This window comes from Phascolarctos cinereus, unplaced genomic scaffold, assembly GCF_003287225.1.
Source record: "Phascolarctos cinereus isolate Bilbo 61053 unplaced genomic scaffold, phaCin_HiC Scaffold_8;HRSCAF=390, whole genome shotgun sequence".
NCBI classification, from domain to species: Eukaryota; Metazoa; Chordata; class Mammalia; order Diprotodontia; family Phascolarctidae; genus Phascolarctos; species Phascolarctos cinereus.
In genome coordinates this window covers 19,749,813-19,766,472 of record NW_027556291.1, presented here as the reverse complement: position 1 = coordinate 19,766,472, position 16,660 = coordinate 19,749,813, and the positions used below count along the sequence as shown (strand labels likewise).

The window sequence follows — 16,660 nt, the reverse complement described above, 5'->3', positions numbered from 1 at the left end:
AGAAATTGCTTTTCTAACAACATAGGCGATGTAATTGTTACCAAATTACACAATAACAAAATTTAGAAATATACTATAAACAATTATCACGTATTTAAACTTGAAGCAAAATCAATTAACTACCAATTAGGTGACCCCAATTAAAACAATTACATTTAAACAGTTAACATTCAGATAGCATTTGTCCTATGCCAAGCAGTGTGCCAAGCACTTTATGATCATGTGATCCTTACAACATGCCTGGGAGGTGAGTTCCATTTTAATCCCCTTACAGAACAGTAAACCAAGGCAAATAGAACACACTTCTTAATGCCAAATAACAATATCTTTTTGTGCTTAATCCTGATAGGAAGAGCACTCTCAGATGCTGTTCTTATTCCTTCAGGACAGATTTTGACTTAAACCAAATCAAATTTGGATTTATAATCGCTAATGATAAACATTTTAATTTTTTAAAAGGAAACATTACCCATAAATCCATACATTCCCTTAAAAAGACATGTGGACTACAAAACACATCTAAAGTTTTACTTTTATATAATAATCTCAAATCACAATAGCCAATGTCTTTACCATAGCCAATTTTTACATGAGGTTAGATTCAACAAGGCCCTCCTACAGACTTATCCCACAAGGTAGGTGGACGTAATTCCTTCTAACTCTCTATAACTTTATTTATTGGTTTTCAAATCAAGCTACAAAATTTTGATTTTTAATCTTTCTACTTAAAACAAAATCAAACTTCCTTACATCCTCTCAACACACCCTAACTATTTGAAGCTGTTTCTCTACGTTTCATATTTTTGCTCAAACATTTATTTCTCTTTCCTAATCTTCCAAACCCATTACTCAGATTACCTCCACTTCCCTTTACATTTCAAAATGAAAATTATATTCCCCTCAATTTTGTTCTACTTGTCTTTACCTTTTAGAGTCTAGAGGGATGGGGCAACTAGGTGGCGCAGTGAACAGAGCACTGGCTCTGGAGTCAAGAGGACCTGAGTTCAAATCTGGCCTCAGACACATAACACTCATTAGCTGTGTGACTTTGGGCAAGTCACTTAACCACAAGTGCCTCACCAAAAAATAAAATAAAATGAAAACAGAATCTGAAGAGAGTTAACACCTAATAATTTACAAGTAAAGGGAGCTGTATTTCTCCCATACCCTTCACAAACAGCTTTTATAAGGTTAATATGCATTTTAAACAAATCACTGAAATCCTAAAGCGACCACTTAAAAGACAGAAGACCCCTTATTTTTGCAGTTTTAAACACACTGCCTTGATATCAGGTATTGTAATGGAGGGGTACAAAGACAGTTTTTTAGATTTAAATTAAACATAAAGTACAAACTTTAGCTTTAGGATCTAATTAATTCTGGATTCAAACTCTCAGCTTTCTCTCTTCTCAGCTATCTTAGGCTGCCTGGTTTAGATTGTTAACAGTCTAAAAGCTGCTGCTAACTGATTCTACCTCCCAAGTAACTTCTGGGAAAACCTCACCCTGCTTTTTAATCCCATTACTTATTATCTAACTTTATTCTTGTATCTCAACTTGGCCAGTGTTGGGACCCCCCCCCCAAAAGAGTCAATCTCCCACTGAAAGCCTAAGATGGGAGTTCTTTCCCAATGTTCTCTCTAATGACAGACCTTAGAAGTTCTGGCTGCATTTTAAATCTTTCAGCGTGAACATGAAACATTTTACAAAGACACAGAGACACAAACAGCTTGACAAGACAAGAGTGTGCACGAATCTAATTTTCTTGTTAGCTTTCTGGACTTTATTTTTAAGATAAACCAATTTAGAATTAGAATTAGACTGATCAAAATTCAGAGTTATCTTTTAGTTCCACATCCTTCTAAAAGCAACCAATTCAGATTACAATACAATTTATCACATGCCAATTGACTTTGACTGACCCATAGCCAAATTACAGAGGATATTCTTTCAGAGGAGACCTGACTTGAGGCCCCACCCAAAGAGCTGCTTGGAGAGAAAAAACTGACTGCAACCTAACACCAGGGAGTCTGATAGATAAGGAGCAGGGATTTTGGGGATAAGACTTACCCACTCTTCAGGGCTGACACTTCAGGAGAAAGAAGGTTCTGTGGGCATCCAGTACCAGTGCTGTTGGGGGGGAAGAGCCCCCACATCCCAGTTCAAATCCGAGTCACATGGCATCATTTCATTGTCAACCTCTCACAGAGTTTGTTCTAAGAAAAACAAATGAAATTAGGCTGTGTCCATGTCTTATTTCTCTCACAAGCTGGCAACATATATTGCATGGGAGTTACAGTTCAGAACTGGCTCAATTTGGGATTTGGGGGTATAGGCTTATATGCCCTTCGAAGAGTAGGTGTTCCCAAGTGGTGCCAATCAACTCTGACTATTCAACACACTGGGAGGTGGGCTACATTAAAAAGAGAGTCTTGGAGCATATGATTTAGGCCACTTAATCTTGGTCAAACAGACATCAATTTCCATATCACCTGTCTTGAAGTCAATAGGGAAAAATTAACATTTTCCCAGACCTGTCTGGGCAACACAATGAGCAGGAATCCATCCATTCAGATTAGATCTTAAGTTCCTTCTGAAGAAGAAACTGAACTTTGGAATGCAGGGGGATGGGAGAAGCTCTGAGTTTACAAGACATTGATTACTAAGAAAAAATCATTTTTCCACGCTATTGTTCCAATTAAGGAGTTTTAGAAGGAAGTAGTTGTTTTGAGTGAACTAAAGAAATGTCTATCACGTGAACTTTGGATTCTAACTATATTAAGATAATTATTTTAACCCAATTATTTGGCTATTAAACTGTTCGCCTGGATATTAGTGAAAGTTCAGTATCTCATATCTACCTTGTAGGATCATAATATTCCCATAGCTTCAATAATTTCAACACTATTTAAGGTATAAGATTATTTGTCTGATCCTCCTAACACGTTCCCACCATGCCTCTTTCCCTTCAAAATGTCTATTTATTTAAAGTCAGAAGGGGAGAGATGAATGAATCTGATAAGAATAGCACACTTGAGGAACGGGTAGTATAACAATTGTCAGAAAAAGAGGAAAAATGGATTGGGAGCATGGGGGAAGCCTGTCACAAGTACAGAAGTGATCCAAGAAATATGAGCCTGATGACTTTCTGCAGTTCTGCCTCATTGAAGTCCAATTTATGTGCAAGTGAAAACATCACCCTCATGATATCATCGGTCCTCGTAGAGAATGAAAGACGAACAACAATTCGATAAATTTGAATACCTACTATGTGCCTATGGGGCTAGACCTAATATCCAAGCACCTATGGAGAATGTGTCCAGCTGCCTATTGAATATCCTGAACTGAATGTTCCAGACACCTAAAATTCAACATGTACAAAACTGAACTCATTTTCTCCCGAAACTTTTCCTTCTTACTAACTGACCTATTTATTGTCCAAGATACCGCAATCCTCCTTGTCACCTGCGTGTGCAAGGGAGATGTCATCCTCAGTTCCTCACTCAGTCCCCCACCCCTATCCAATCTGTTGCCACATCCTGCCAATTTTATCTTCATAACATGTCTTGCATATGTGCCTTTCTCTCTGGTAACATTGCCACTCTCCTGGTACAACCCCCTAGAACTTCACTCCTGGACTACTGCAATTTTAGTTGGTATAACTGCTACGAGTCTTTACACAAGAGGAGAGATGCAAGTCCACCCTCCACTCAACTGGCAAAATGATCTTCCTAAAGCAGCAGTCTGACCATGTTACTCTGTCACTCAATAAACCCCAATGACTCTCCATCGCCTCCAGGATCAAATATAAAATTCTCTGGCATTCAGTCGCTTTATAACGTATCCCACCCCACACCTTTCCAATCTTCTTATACTTTACTCATCACTCCCACACAGTCTGTGAGCCAGTGACACAGGTCTAGTTGGTGTTTCTTATACACGCCACGTGCGTTTTCACCGACTGCCTCCCTGAATGGAATGCTCTCCCTCCTTATCTCTGCTGTTTTGCTTCCTTGCCTTCTGTTAGACCCAGGTCAAATTTCACCTTCTCTAAGGACCCTTTCTTGACACTCCTTGGTGCTGCCTTTCCTTTTCTGCTTATTTCCAATTTAACTTGTATGTATCATTGGCACATAGTTGTTTGCTTGTCGTCTCCCCATTAGACAACAGGGTCTGTCTTTTGCCTTCCTTTGTATCCCCATCTCTTAGCACAGGGCCTGGAACATAGCACATGCTTACTAAATGCTTACTGACGGAATGATTTTATCGATCTTAAAGTCACAGAACGTGAGAGCTTGAAGGGACTGCAAACCAGTGAAGACTGTGGACCACCGCTATAGATAAATTAAGCCACCAATAAGCATTTATTAAGTACCTATGTGCCAGGCATTGTTCATGGCTCAAAATGACTATTTAGCTGTTTTCAGAGACAGTATCTTCCTTCTAAAAATGAAATTTGAGTTATGATAGGATGGCAGAAAAAAAAATTGAGGAAATAAATAAAAGAAAGCATACAGGAAGTGGGGAAGGTATCAATGCCTCCCACCCCAACCAAATATTTCCTAATGTTTCTTCCCAATTACTGTATACTATCTGATTCATGTTTCCACTCAACACATCTGTTTGCCATCAGGTAGGCAGCTAAAATGAGGCGCTTTACTTAATCTTTTTCAGACTTCTCATAAAGGAATCTTGATAGAAAGAAAGATGGAGGCTGCTAGGATGAAGCCCACTTTGAGACAAAGACTCAACACAATTGGGACTTTTACAACATCCTACAAACTCCTGGGCTGACCTCAGAGCATACCTGGGGAAGTCCTCTTCAGGCCAAGTCAAAGGGGTAGCCTACCATATCTAGAGACTGTTAAATTAGTTGACTGGCAAAACCTAACAACAGCTCATTTTGACAATCTAACCAGCTGCATACTTGGATAGTTCTTTCCTGAGAACATGGGCCTCAGTTTTTTGCATAGGTATCATGCTATGAAGGCAGAGTTTACAACTGTCTTTTAAGTAAGTTTTAGGAATGCTGATGTGGGGATTAAAATTGTCCAACCTACAATAAAAGAGACTGAGGCAGAACTCTAAGCCAATGGCACTTTATTAAAGGGTCCACAGTCCCCTCTAATGAAGTAGACCTCATGTTGGACAACAGAGAGTGGTCCAGAGGTACAAATAAGTTGATGGACTTTCCATGTAATTCAGTCCCCTCTGCCACGCTAGGCTTAGTCACCATAACAAGGAAAAACAAAGTTGGAGGGCCTCTCATTAGTTTCCAACGATTAAGCAAGTGAACTCACAATCTGTAGCTCACAGCTCTGGGGCCTAATATACAGAACTTATAATCACTACCCCTACGGAATCACAGCAAACTGATTAATACTGATTGGAATAGAGGAGGGGTCCAAATGAGTGATTTCTCACATTGACATATACTTGTTTTTACATTTATTATAAATATGCTGCATTTACTTGTATAATTTGCCTACTCTATTTTAAGCAGAGGAAAGATATATTTTGGCCCAGTGAGCCCAGAATATCTCACTGTGAACTTGGTGTCCAGTGAGACCTACAAATGCAATTTCCCCTCTGTACCCTCTCACCCCACCCCCAAATTCTCACCAGATGAAAAGTACTGAAGTTCTGGTAAAAGTAGTTGAAGTTATTAACAACCACTAGACGAGAAATTTGTTTACATCTATTCAACCGTTCTCATCAAACTTTCAGAAGAATTCCAATTGTCTTCTCCATGAAAATCAGTCAACTTGCAGGAGAGTATTATTTGGAGAAAAATAATTCCTTGTTAACATTTTGAAGGGATTAGATTAAAACAAATATGACAAATGTGGTAGTAACTGACTACGTAAAACAGGCAATCCAGAATCTTTGTTTCAGTCATCCATGAGTTCAATCTGATTTCTAAAGTATAGAGGCTTAATTAAAAAAAATCAAGACCTTTTAATTTTACTTCAAACTATTTTTCCTTTGGAGTGAAAAATTCTGAAAGGAGGAGAACCACACACAATTAAATGCCAACTTTTAAAACCATCAATTAAGAAACAACAAAAAAGCAAATGTAACTCATTCTAAGTTATGCTGGAGAATTTTTCAGAGAAATGGACACTGATTTCTGTGAGAACAATGAGAACTCTCTTCTTAGTTTTATCTGTTATTATTCCACTCTGTCTGAAGAACTTTAAAGGTATGATGAGGAAAAATGAAGAGGGGAAAAAGGTTCTCTATAATAGTAAAAATACAATCCAAGCATGAAAATAAAAATTTTTAAGTCAGATAAGTGTCAGTTTTTTAAAAAAATAGTTCTGCGCAGGGACAGCTAGGTGGCGCAGTGGATAGAGCACCGGCCCTGAAGTCAGGAGGACCTGAGTTCAAATCCGGCCTCAGACCAAACACTTGACACTTACTAGCTGTGTGACCCTGGGCAAGTCACTTAACCCCAACTGCCCTAAAAAAAAAATATTATATATATATATATATACATATATATATATATATATTTCTGCGTCAAGAGAATCAAATAACAAGAATGTTTTAGAAACCGAGACTGTAAGCTGGTAACTAATAATAAAGATAATAGTTTACATTTATATAATGCTTACTATGTGCCAGGACCTATGCTAAGTGCTTTACAATTATGACCTCACTTGGTACTCACAACAACCCTGGGAGGTAGGTGGCATTATTATGCCCATTTCATGGGTGAGGAAACTGAGACAAGCAGAGGTTAAGTGACTTGCTCAGGTCACACAGCTAGTAAGTATCTAAGGCTGGATTTGAACTCAGGTCTTGCTGACTCCACGCCCAGTGCTCTATACACTGTGCCGCCTAGCTGCCTCAACCGCTGTTGGTGTCTAGCTTGCTAGGAAAATTATTATTAAAAGATATCCATTTACCTCATATAGCCTCAAGGCCCACAGCAAGCAGATCTCCTCAGTGCACTTCATATAAGATATGAAACTAGACAGTACCCTCACAACAAATCTCTTTCCCTTCATGTCACAGGAATCTGTGCAAACTTGGCTCAGTGGAAACCAACAGGATGATCTGAAAAAAAGTGAGTGACTAAACACCAGGAATTAATATGCTGTCTTATCAAGGCTGAATTATTAGAATCTACCTTTAGTTGTTTTGTTGCATTTTTAATTATGATTTAAGTCAGCCAAATGGAATTCAAGTGTAATGTACTCTCTGCAGCCTCTATTTTGTATATATGTTTTTGCAAAATCACTTACTGATTTTTACAGAGAACTCATGCAAGGCAAGCGCTCATCATAGAGGTCAAAAGAAGTGATACAAGGACACTCTCAAGGCATCTCTGTTGAACTCCAGAATCGACTGTGAGATGTGGGAGATGCTGGCACAGGACTGTCCAGCATGGTATGTCCAAATCAAAGAAGGCACTGTGCTTCACCAGCAAAGCACAATTGCAGTAGCTCAAAAGAAATGTGCACACATTTAGAGCCATCTCTACTCCACATGTTCACATGGACTATTTGTGCCTGACGTGTGCTAGAGCCTTCTGAGCTTGTCCTGGTCTGGTGAGCCACATTTGCACACGCTGTACCTTGATCCCAAAGAGTGATGTCATTTGGGTCCGCTTTGAGAAGAAAGGACAAGCAACCAACCATGTGATGCACCATTAGCTCTTAACACATACATACAGAGCATTCTAACTGGTTTTGGTTATTTTGAGTTCCCAGTTGACCATGAAAGGTATATTTCCCTGTTGTAAAATTAATGCAAATCCTGTCACTCTTTGTTCGTGGATATCAAATAAAGGGAGCAATAATGAGGCTCTCACCAGCACCTGGATAGAGGTAGCCTTAGTTTAAATTGCCACTTAACAACTGTCAATTTTTCTGTTGTTGCTATTCTATGGGAGATTTGTGAGATGAACTATAACTACTGGCTGAGATGGTTACCGGGAAAATCTTTGTATTATTTCCATGATTAGTTTCTTAGCTCTGTATATGTCATCATCACATTATCATCACTAGGTGAAATGAATAGGAAAAAAATGCTTAGCTGGGCTTCATAATAAAGACAGGAAAGAAAAAGACATTTTAAAAGGGAGTTAGCATTCAGAAACAAGTCTCTTCCAAAGTATTCTTCAGGTAAAAAGGCTTTTGTTTTAGTGGCTACTTAACATTAAGTCTTCCCTTCCTTTTGCAAAGGGTCTCCTAACAAAGGCATAATGAGTAAGTTCATGAAAATGAAGGGAGACGCAAATGCCAAAAACGTACTAGTGAAAATGACAGCAAGGGCAGCTAGGTGGCACAGTGGATAGAGCTCCAGCCTTGGAGTCAGGAGGACCCAAGCTCAAATCTGGCCTCTCACACATAACACTTACTAGCTGTGTGACCCTGGGCAAGTCACTTAACCCCATTGCCTAGCCAAAAAAAAAAAAAAAGAAAGAAAGAAAATGACAGCAAAACACACAGACTAAAGTAGCTAAGAATATAGCTTGGTCTTCAAAATTTATGGATCCCAGGGGCAGCTAGGTGGCGCAGTGGATAGAGCACTGGCCCTGAAGTCAGGAGGACCTGAGTTCAAATCTGGCCTCAGACATATAATACTCACTAGCTCTGTGACTCTGGGCAGGTCATTTAATCCCAACTGCCTCAAAATAAAAAAAAAAATTAACATAAAATTTATGGATCCCATTGACAAAGTTTAAAAAATTAGCTCCAATAATGGCAGGCCTGTGGAAAGGAGAAAATATGATGTAGTGAAATCTGTACAAACTTGGCTCGATGGAAACCAATAGGATGATCTGAAAAGAAGTGAGTGACTAACCACCAGGAATTAATAAGCTGTCTTATCAATGCTGAATTATTAGAATCTATCTTTAGTTGTTTTGTTGCATTTTTAATTATGATTTTAGTCAGCCAAATGGAATTCAAGTGTAATGTACTAATTGAACTAACCTTTCCTACTATCTATCACATTGGCTTCAAAAATAAACATCACTGACATGTTTGGAAGAAGAAACATCAAGAGAGTAAGGACCAAAAATTGCTACGTCATAAAGGTTCGCATGAATGATTTCTGTAACTGCTGACTCTGCATACAAAGTTGCTGGGAGAACAATGACAGTTGACTACCTCTAAGATAGGGCTTTCTTAACCTCTTTTCTTTCATGGGCCCCTTTGGCAGTCTGGTGAAGAGTACAGACTTCTCAGAATAATGTTTTCAAATGCATAAAACAAAATACAGAGGAATAAAACAGAAAACAATAATATTAAAATAATTATCAAAACATTAAAAAAAAGTTCATAGATCTCAGGTTAAGAGTTCCTACACTGGGGTCTGCAAGGTGGCTCAGTGGACAGAGCACTGGCCCTGGATTCAGGAGGACCTGAGTTCAAATCCTGCCTCACACTTACTAGCTGTGTGACCCTGGGCAAGTCACTTAACCCCACTGCCTAGCCAAAAACAAACAAACAAACCAAAAACAAGAGTTCCTACACTCAGGTAAGAAAACAACCTTACTCTGTGTAAAGACACAAAATTTAACAATTAAATAAGGAGACAAAACAATAATAATAACGAGAAGAGAGAAAGAATTTATATAGCACTTACTATGTGCCAGGCACTGTGCTTTATAAATATTATCTCAATTTATCCTTATAACAAGCCGGTGAGGTAGGTGTTATGAGTATTCCCCCATTTTACAGATGAAGAAACTGTGGCTGAGAGAAGTTAAATGACTTGCCCAGAGTCGCACAGCTAGTAAGCATCTGAGGCTGGATTTGAACTCAGATCTTCCTGACTCCAGGCTCAACGCTCTCCAGCTACTGTGCCAGCTTGCTGCATGATGCAAAATATGATATCATCAAAATATTAGCAGAATCTTTGAATAATGAGTTTGAAGATTATATTTTCTTTTCCTGTATATTTTCTTTTCACTCAGCAAAGATTTAAACTACTTCTTTCAGCCTAGTCCACTCTTCTAGAAACAGGGCCATGCACTTGTCCAGCAGATTGTCTCTACTTATGGAACTGCACATGGTCCTTGAAATTTAAGAAATGTATTTGAAAGCAAATAAATGGATCTGTGACACAATTAGGGGCGTGTTCCACTCAAAATAAGCTAATCTGTCCAGGGGCCTAGAGAGCACCCTTCATCATCCAATTTACACTCAAGTTACTTTATCACCATCACCAACAATGAAGATTGTTATAGGTGTTTATTATTAAGCACATGCATATATAGTGCTGTACTTGGCCCTGGGTATATACTAAGGGATCTGAGTTGTGGCCTCTGTTTTGGAGGGTCTTGTAATTTATCCAGGGAGGCAGGACATTGTAACAATAGAGATTTTTTAAAAAATTAAATAACACACCATGATTAAACATTTAAGCAATAAGAGTCAAAAATCTTTGTTTCTCCAGCACTAAATATAGCCCCTTGCACACTGTATGTGCTTACTAAATGCTGAGGTGAGTGTCACATATATATTAACTTGTAGACAATAACATAACAAATAACAGCTCATTTATAGAGAACTTAAAGATTTATTTATAAAGGGCTTTACAAAAATCATTCTACTGGAGGCTCCCCACAACCTGTGAGGTAGGTCCTATTATTATTTTATTCCCATTTTACCAATGAGGAAATGGAGGCATATGGCGATGAAGTGACTTGCTTGGCACAATAAATGTCAGAGGTGGGTTTTGAATGAAGGTCTTTCTGACTTCAAATTCAGCATTCTATCACCATACTGCAAATCAAGGGATAAAAAGCAAGACAGTGGAATAACGAATTCCTTGGGGAGCTCTTTCTTGCTCCCATGCTGTGACAGGGAGATCAAATCCTGGAGCTCTCCTTTGTGTAACCTGCACTTATTTCAAAGTTTTCCAACATCCTGGATTTATCACAACATGTGTCACAACAGAGACGGATGAAAAGGAAACCCTTCCTCTTGGACACTGTATTCTCAAACCCATAGCCATCTAATATGTCCTTCTAATACAAATGTGCAGAGGTCATTTGGCAAATGAGTGAAAAAGCAAGATATAGAAAACAAATGTATATGTCAAATGTCCTTTAAATTACAAACAAACTCTAAAAATGAGCATCCTTCCAGAAAAAGATGTACAAGCCCATATCAGAATATTGAACCTGCACTGAAGCTTGGAAAGGGTGTGAAACACCGTTTTAGAGAAAATAGTTGCATTTGTGTAAGGAGATAAGTAAGAAAAACACCAGAGCTACTCAATTTCTTAGCTTGCTTCATCTTTTTGTGGTCATTTTTAAGTGTTAAGATGTTTGTTCATTTTAAAGAATAAACATATTTCATAAGTAATATAGGTGGCCTGTTTTATGAATTTCTGATTTTGGTAGTGAAGCAGTTAACAAGCATAAAGTGACCAAACTGTTCTTGAAGCAAATAGAATCAGATAAAAGGAAAAAATGCTTTAATCTAAATAATTTTTAGAATCAATAACATTCATAAAGATAAAAAAAGATAGCAGCTCACAAATAGGTTTCTGTGTTTACTTAACAACCAAACAAATATTTTCTAAAGGTTTGAGAATTTTCCATACCATCTTGATACAATTGAATGGAAGACCCATTTTACCCTAATGAGCATTATGATTAAATCATTTACTCACAGATCAAAGGAGATTTTAATTATGTAAACGAGTTGCTCAGAAACATAAAATGTTCCATTAAGCTTGACAATTAATACATACAATATTTATGAGTTCAGATTTTTTCCTTGTTAAAAATTGATTGTTACCATTTAAAAAGTTTCCTTGGATGCACTGATTGAGAAGGGGGGAAATATTTTAAAGCCATAAAACTAACAGGCACGGTAAAGATTTTATTGCCTGTTTCTTTTCCTCTTCTTTTACTTTGTGGTGCTCCAAGTGCCTCGTTACCAGATGTTCAGTGTGAGTGTACAAATATTTAGTTCCTTCACAGCACGAGCATACCACATTGCTTTGCATGCTGTGGGGGGCTCAGAATGAAAGTGGAACAAAAGTGATTTTTCAAAAAATTAAATAAAAACACACCATGATTAGACCTCTAACCAAAAACAGGCAAAAATGATTTTGCGCGCCCCCCCCCAGGGCAATCTGTGCAAGTGAAAGAGAGGCAGGAACTGGAACTGAATCCCAGATCTGCAAGTGGGCGGGAAATGTAAGAGAAATCTGCAAGTAGGGTGGGGAACTATCCAAAAAAAAAAAAAAGGCCAGCCTGGCGCTTGATGGAAAGGATGTGAGTTCGAGTCCAACATCAGGCTATGTTCCGCAAGAACATTAATTTCATTTGGTTTAATCTTTCCCTGTGGGGGGCAACTCGCTAAGAGGAGTTGCTAATTTCAATCTGTGGAGGGAGTCTGTATAACAGAAGTTTCGTTTTGGGGGAAAAAAAGTCTATTCTCTGCATCTTGAAAACGGGGTGGAGGGGACCCACACAACCTGCTCTTCCACCCTCCCGCCATCACGTGCCTGATGCCTCAACAAAGGGCCGGCGAACCCCTTCCGCCAGCTTACCACGAAGCCTCTGAGTCAATTAAGCACCATGTCCGCCACTAGAACACACATGAGGTTGCCTAGGGGCCCAGGGCCGCAGTCGCTGCAACTCCAACATACCCAGGGAGCAGCGGGCGCGCACGCACGCCGCCCGGGGGCACGCAAAGACGCAGGCGTCGTGGCGGGCTGGGCGCAGACGTTGGCACGGCACGCTGGCCCCAAGAGACTGAGATTGAACTGGCTCCCGCTCCCCGGGCCTAAGGGGAGATTGGGTCGAGACAAGTTCTAATCGGTCCTGTGCCCATCCCGCTGCACCATGGCTGACCAGAACAAAGACAAGGGCAGGCGCAAACATGAGTCTAACAAGCCTTACGGTGAGCGTGAGCGGGCGGGCGCTAGCGGCAGTGAAGGCAGCGGGCCGCCGAGAGAAAAGCATGGCTGGGGGAGAGACTCTGTCCGGGGAAAGCGGGACCCCGAGGCCAGGTGGGGCGCAGGGAGCCGAGGCTCCGGCCACGCTTCCCGAGTCGTCTGGGGAGAATGGGAGGAAGGCCGGGAGGCTCCCCGATTCGGGCGCTCCCCGCACACGTCCCCATTCTGGAGGAAAACGTGGTGGGAGCAGGGCGGACGCCGAATCCGCGTGCAGGTGAGGCCGGGAGATCCGGAGAGCCCTTCCCCAGAGCCAGGGGCCACCGCGCCCAGCCCGAGCCCGCCTGCCTTAAAGCAGTGGTTCAGGATCACCGTTCCCCACGGCAAGAGGTATGACAAAGCGTGGCTTCTCGGCGCGATGCGGGACAAATGCGGCGTTGGCTTTCACCCGATCGAGTTTTACTATGACAATAACAAGGCCCACTTTTTCGTGGAGGGTGCCGGGACCGCTTCTGCCCTGAGCGCCATTAACAATAACATTATAGACGATAGAAACCGCAGGATCACAATCCTCATTAACAAATCAAGCCCACCGTACTCGGTGCAGAATGAACTGAAGCCCGATCAGGTGGAGGAGCTGAAGGGCGTCGTCACCCGGAGATACGATAGTGCCCAGAAGTCCCTTGACCTAAAGGGCCTTCGCTCCGACGCGGACCTGGTGGCTCAGAATGTGGATATCGTTTTGAGTCGCAAAAATTTCATGACGGCGTCGGTCCAGATCATCGCGGAAAACTTCCCTGAGCTCCTGTCCCTGAATCTGAGCAATAACAGACTTTACCAGCTAGATGACTTTTCAGAGATTGTGCCCAAGGCGCCTAATCTCAGAATCCTCGACCTCTCAGGCAACGAGCTAAAGTCGGAATGGGAATTGGATAAAGTGAAGGGACTAAACTTGGATGAACTCTGGCTAGAGGGAAATCCCCTGTGTAAGACCTTCCCAGACCACGCCTCCTATCTTAGGGCCGTCCGGGAACGGTTCCCAAAGTTGCTACGTCTGGATGGCCGCGAGCTGCCTCCTCCGATCGCCTCTGACGCTGCAACGCCCACTGTGCTACCTAGCTGCAAGGGCAGCTACTTTGGATCAGAGACCGTGAAGGGTGTACTCACCTGCTTCCTACAGCAGTATTATTCTGTGTTTGACACTGGAAACAGGGAGAGACTGCTTGATGCCTACCATGAGGGAGCCTGCTGTTCCTTAAGCCTTCCTGGAAGGCTTCCAAGTACGTCTCCGTATAATTTCAAAGAATATATGAAAGACAACAGAAATATGAAAAAACTCAAAGAGCCCAGCCTTCGGGTTCGACTTCTAAAACACTCCCGCCTCAGTGTTGTTGCTTTCCTCAATGAACTGCCAAAGACTCGTCATGATCTGAATTCCTTCGTGGTAGATGTCTGCGCCCAGACAGAGACACTGCTATGTTTTTCTGTGCACGGGGTCTTTCGGGAGGTCAATGAAGACTCTGAAGATACCATCAGAGCGTTCACCAGGGTATTCGTTGCCGCCCCCTCGAATAACAGTAATGGGATGTGTATGGTGAATGATGAACTGTTTTTAAGGAATGCCAACTCAGAAGAAATCCGCCAAGCTTTTGCCTCACCAACACTACCACCAACACCCTCCTCCTGCAGCATACACACTATTTCCAAAGAACAACAAGACATGGTACAGTCTTTCTCAGCTCAATCTGGAATGAATCCAGAATGGTCACAGAAATGCCTAGAGGACAATAACTGGAACTTTGTTCAAGCAGCGCAGGTCTTCTCACAACTCAACGGAGAAGGCAAGGTTCCTGCAATGGCATTTCAGAAGTGATCCAACTTAACTCCCTGGAACGATACCACCTCTTCTGCCCTGGGGCTGTCTTTATGACTGTGACAGTGACTATGCTTATGGGAAAGACTAAGCCCCAGGGATTCATTCACCTTTCCCCTACGTTAAGACAATGTTAACCGAAGTTTCAGCCACTCAGCCAGTCGCCTACCACCATCACTTCTGTCTCCTGGAAGTTAAAGAGTCATCTGTGGAACTGACACAAAACTACCTTACGGTACAGGTTATCACCTTGGTTTAAGTTCTGGCCCAAATTCTTATTTGGCCTCCTTCTGTTGCCTCCATACTGATGTTATTTACTCTCATTACCTCTCTACCTTTCTTCATTCCCCTTCCTGTCCATAATACTGATAAGACTGCTTTTGGAAGACTGAATTGATAATCTATGAAGTTATGAAATGGGCAGGCACACCTGGTTCTTTGGGTACTTGCTGGGAAAGATCACAGCAGCTAGGCATGAGGCTTCAATCACACTTAATAAGGCAGGGGGCAGGGAACAGGTACAGGAAGCACAGAGACAACCTGCAAAATGGGATTCAGAGGCAGAGGGTGTGGGGTTGGGGGATAGGCAGGCAGCTATGAGGAAAGGGATGGGGAGGGGTAACCAAGGATTAGAATTGGGAGCACTCAGCAACATGGACTCAGATGGAGATGGAAGGGGGGGGGGAAGGAATTTAAGGTCTCATTTTTATTTTTTTTTAATTTTTTTTTAACTTTCTAATATATATTTATTTATTTTTAGTTTTCAGTATTCACTTCCACAAGTTTTTGAGTTCCAAATTTCTCACCCCTCCCCCACCCCAAGATGGCATGCATTCTGAATACCCCTTCCCCTGGTCTGCCTTCTCTTCTATCTCTCCCCCCTCCCTTCTCTTATCCCCTTCCCCTTCTATTTTCCTGTAGAGCAGGATAGACTTCTGTATACCATTTCCTGTATTTCTTTCTTCCCAGTTGCATGTGAAAACATTTTTTTTTAAACATGTGTTTTTAAAACTTTGAGTTCCAAATTTTCTCCCTTCCTCCCCACCCACCCTCATTGAAAAGGCAAGCGACTCAATATAGGTTGTACATGTGCAGTTATGCAAAACACTTCCTTAGTAGACATGTGAAAAACTAATTCTATTTCCCTTAATCCTATCCTGCCCCCCCCATCTATTCTAGTCTTTCTTTTGACCCTGTCTTAAGGTCTCATTTTTATAGAGTTAACATGTCCACACAATCTCAAAGTTATCCAGAATCATTTAGTGTTCTGCTGGTCTTACTGTGGATTTCTGGAACTTTTCTGAGGACCAAAAGGTCTGAATAGCAAACCTAGAAGGCTTCCCCTGAATTAGTACATATCCTTTGGATGTGATTTTCAGTTAATTTATGAAATAGTTTGTCAATTATGCTCCTTTAATCTTTGGGAGAATTTGTACATTAATCCTAGGTTTCCCTTTGCAATCTTATTTCCTATGCTTACTAGAAGCCCTGGGGGGTGCATACATTTTAAACACAAGAATCTGGGTGGCTGGTCTGCCTTCAGGTAACCATTAGATTTTTCTGCTTTGTAGTATTTATCCACCTTATTCTAAGTCACTTCCTACCTCCCCTTTCCCTGATGGCTTTAGCTCCTTGATCCTCCCTCTTCCAATCCCCAAAGTTTGTTTGTGGAATAGTGATTGATAAGAGTTGGAAAAAGAAATCCATTACCAAGAACCCAGTGCAAATTGTATTTGTATTGTTCATTAGGAGAGAGAGAGTGTGCAGAGAACTTCTTAAAAAAATACCTAAGGGGAATGAGAGGCTGATAAAATCTGTCATTCTCACCAGAAAGTTTATCAAGGAAAACAAATCAGAGGAATGGAAGTTTGCAGATGCTAATTTCTGGAGGAAAAAACAAAGAGATCTTTTAAGAAAA

The 16,660-nt window shown here is 41.0% G+C and overlaps 1 long non-coding RNA gene and 1 pseudogene across 1 annotated transcript in view; one reads left to right on the top strand and one right to left on the bottom strand.

Moving 5' to 3' along the window:
- Positions 1–29: 29 nt before the first annotated feature.
- Positions 30–16,660, bottom strand: part of LOC144454965 (uncharacterized) — a 195,527-nt gene continuing 178,896 nt past the window's right edge. The window contains exon 3 of the long non-coding RNA XR_013483528.1: positions 30–2,215. This is a non-coding gene — a long non-coding RNA (uncharacterized LOC144454965). The remainder of the gene's footprint in view (positions 2,216–16,660) is intronic.
- On the top strand, positions 12,820–14,742 carry LOC110193038 (nuclear RNA export factor 1 pseudogene; annotated as a pseudogene).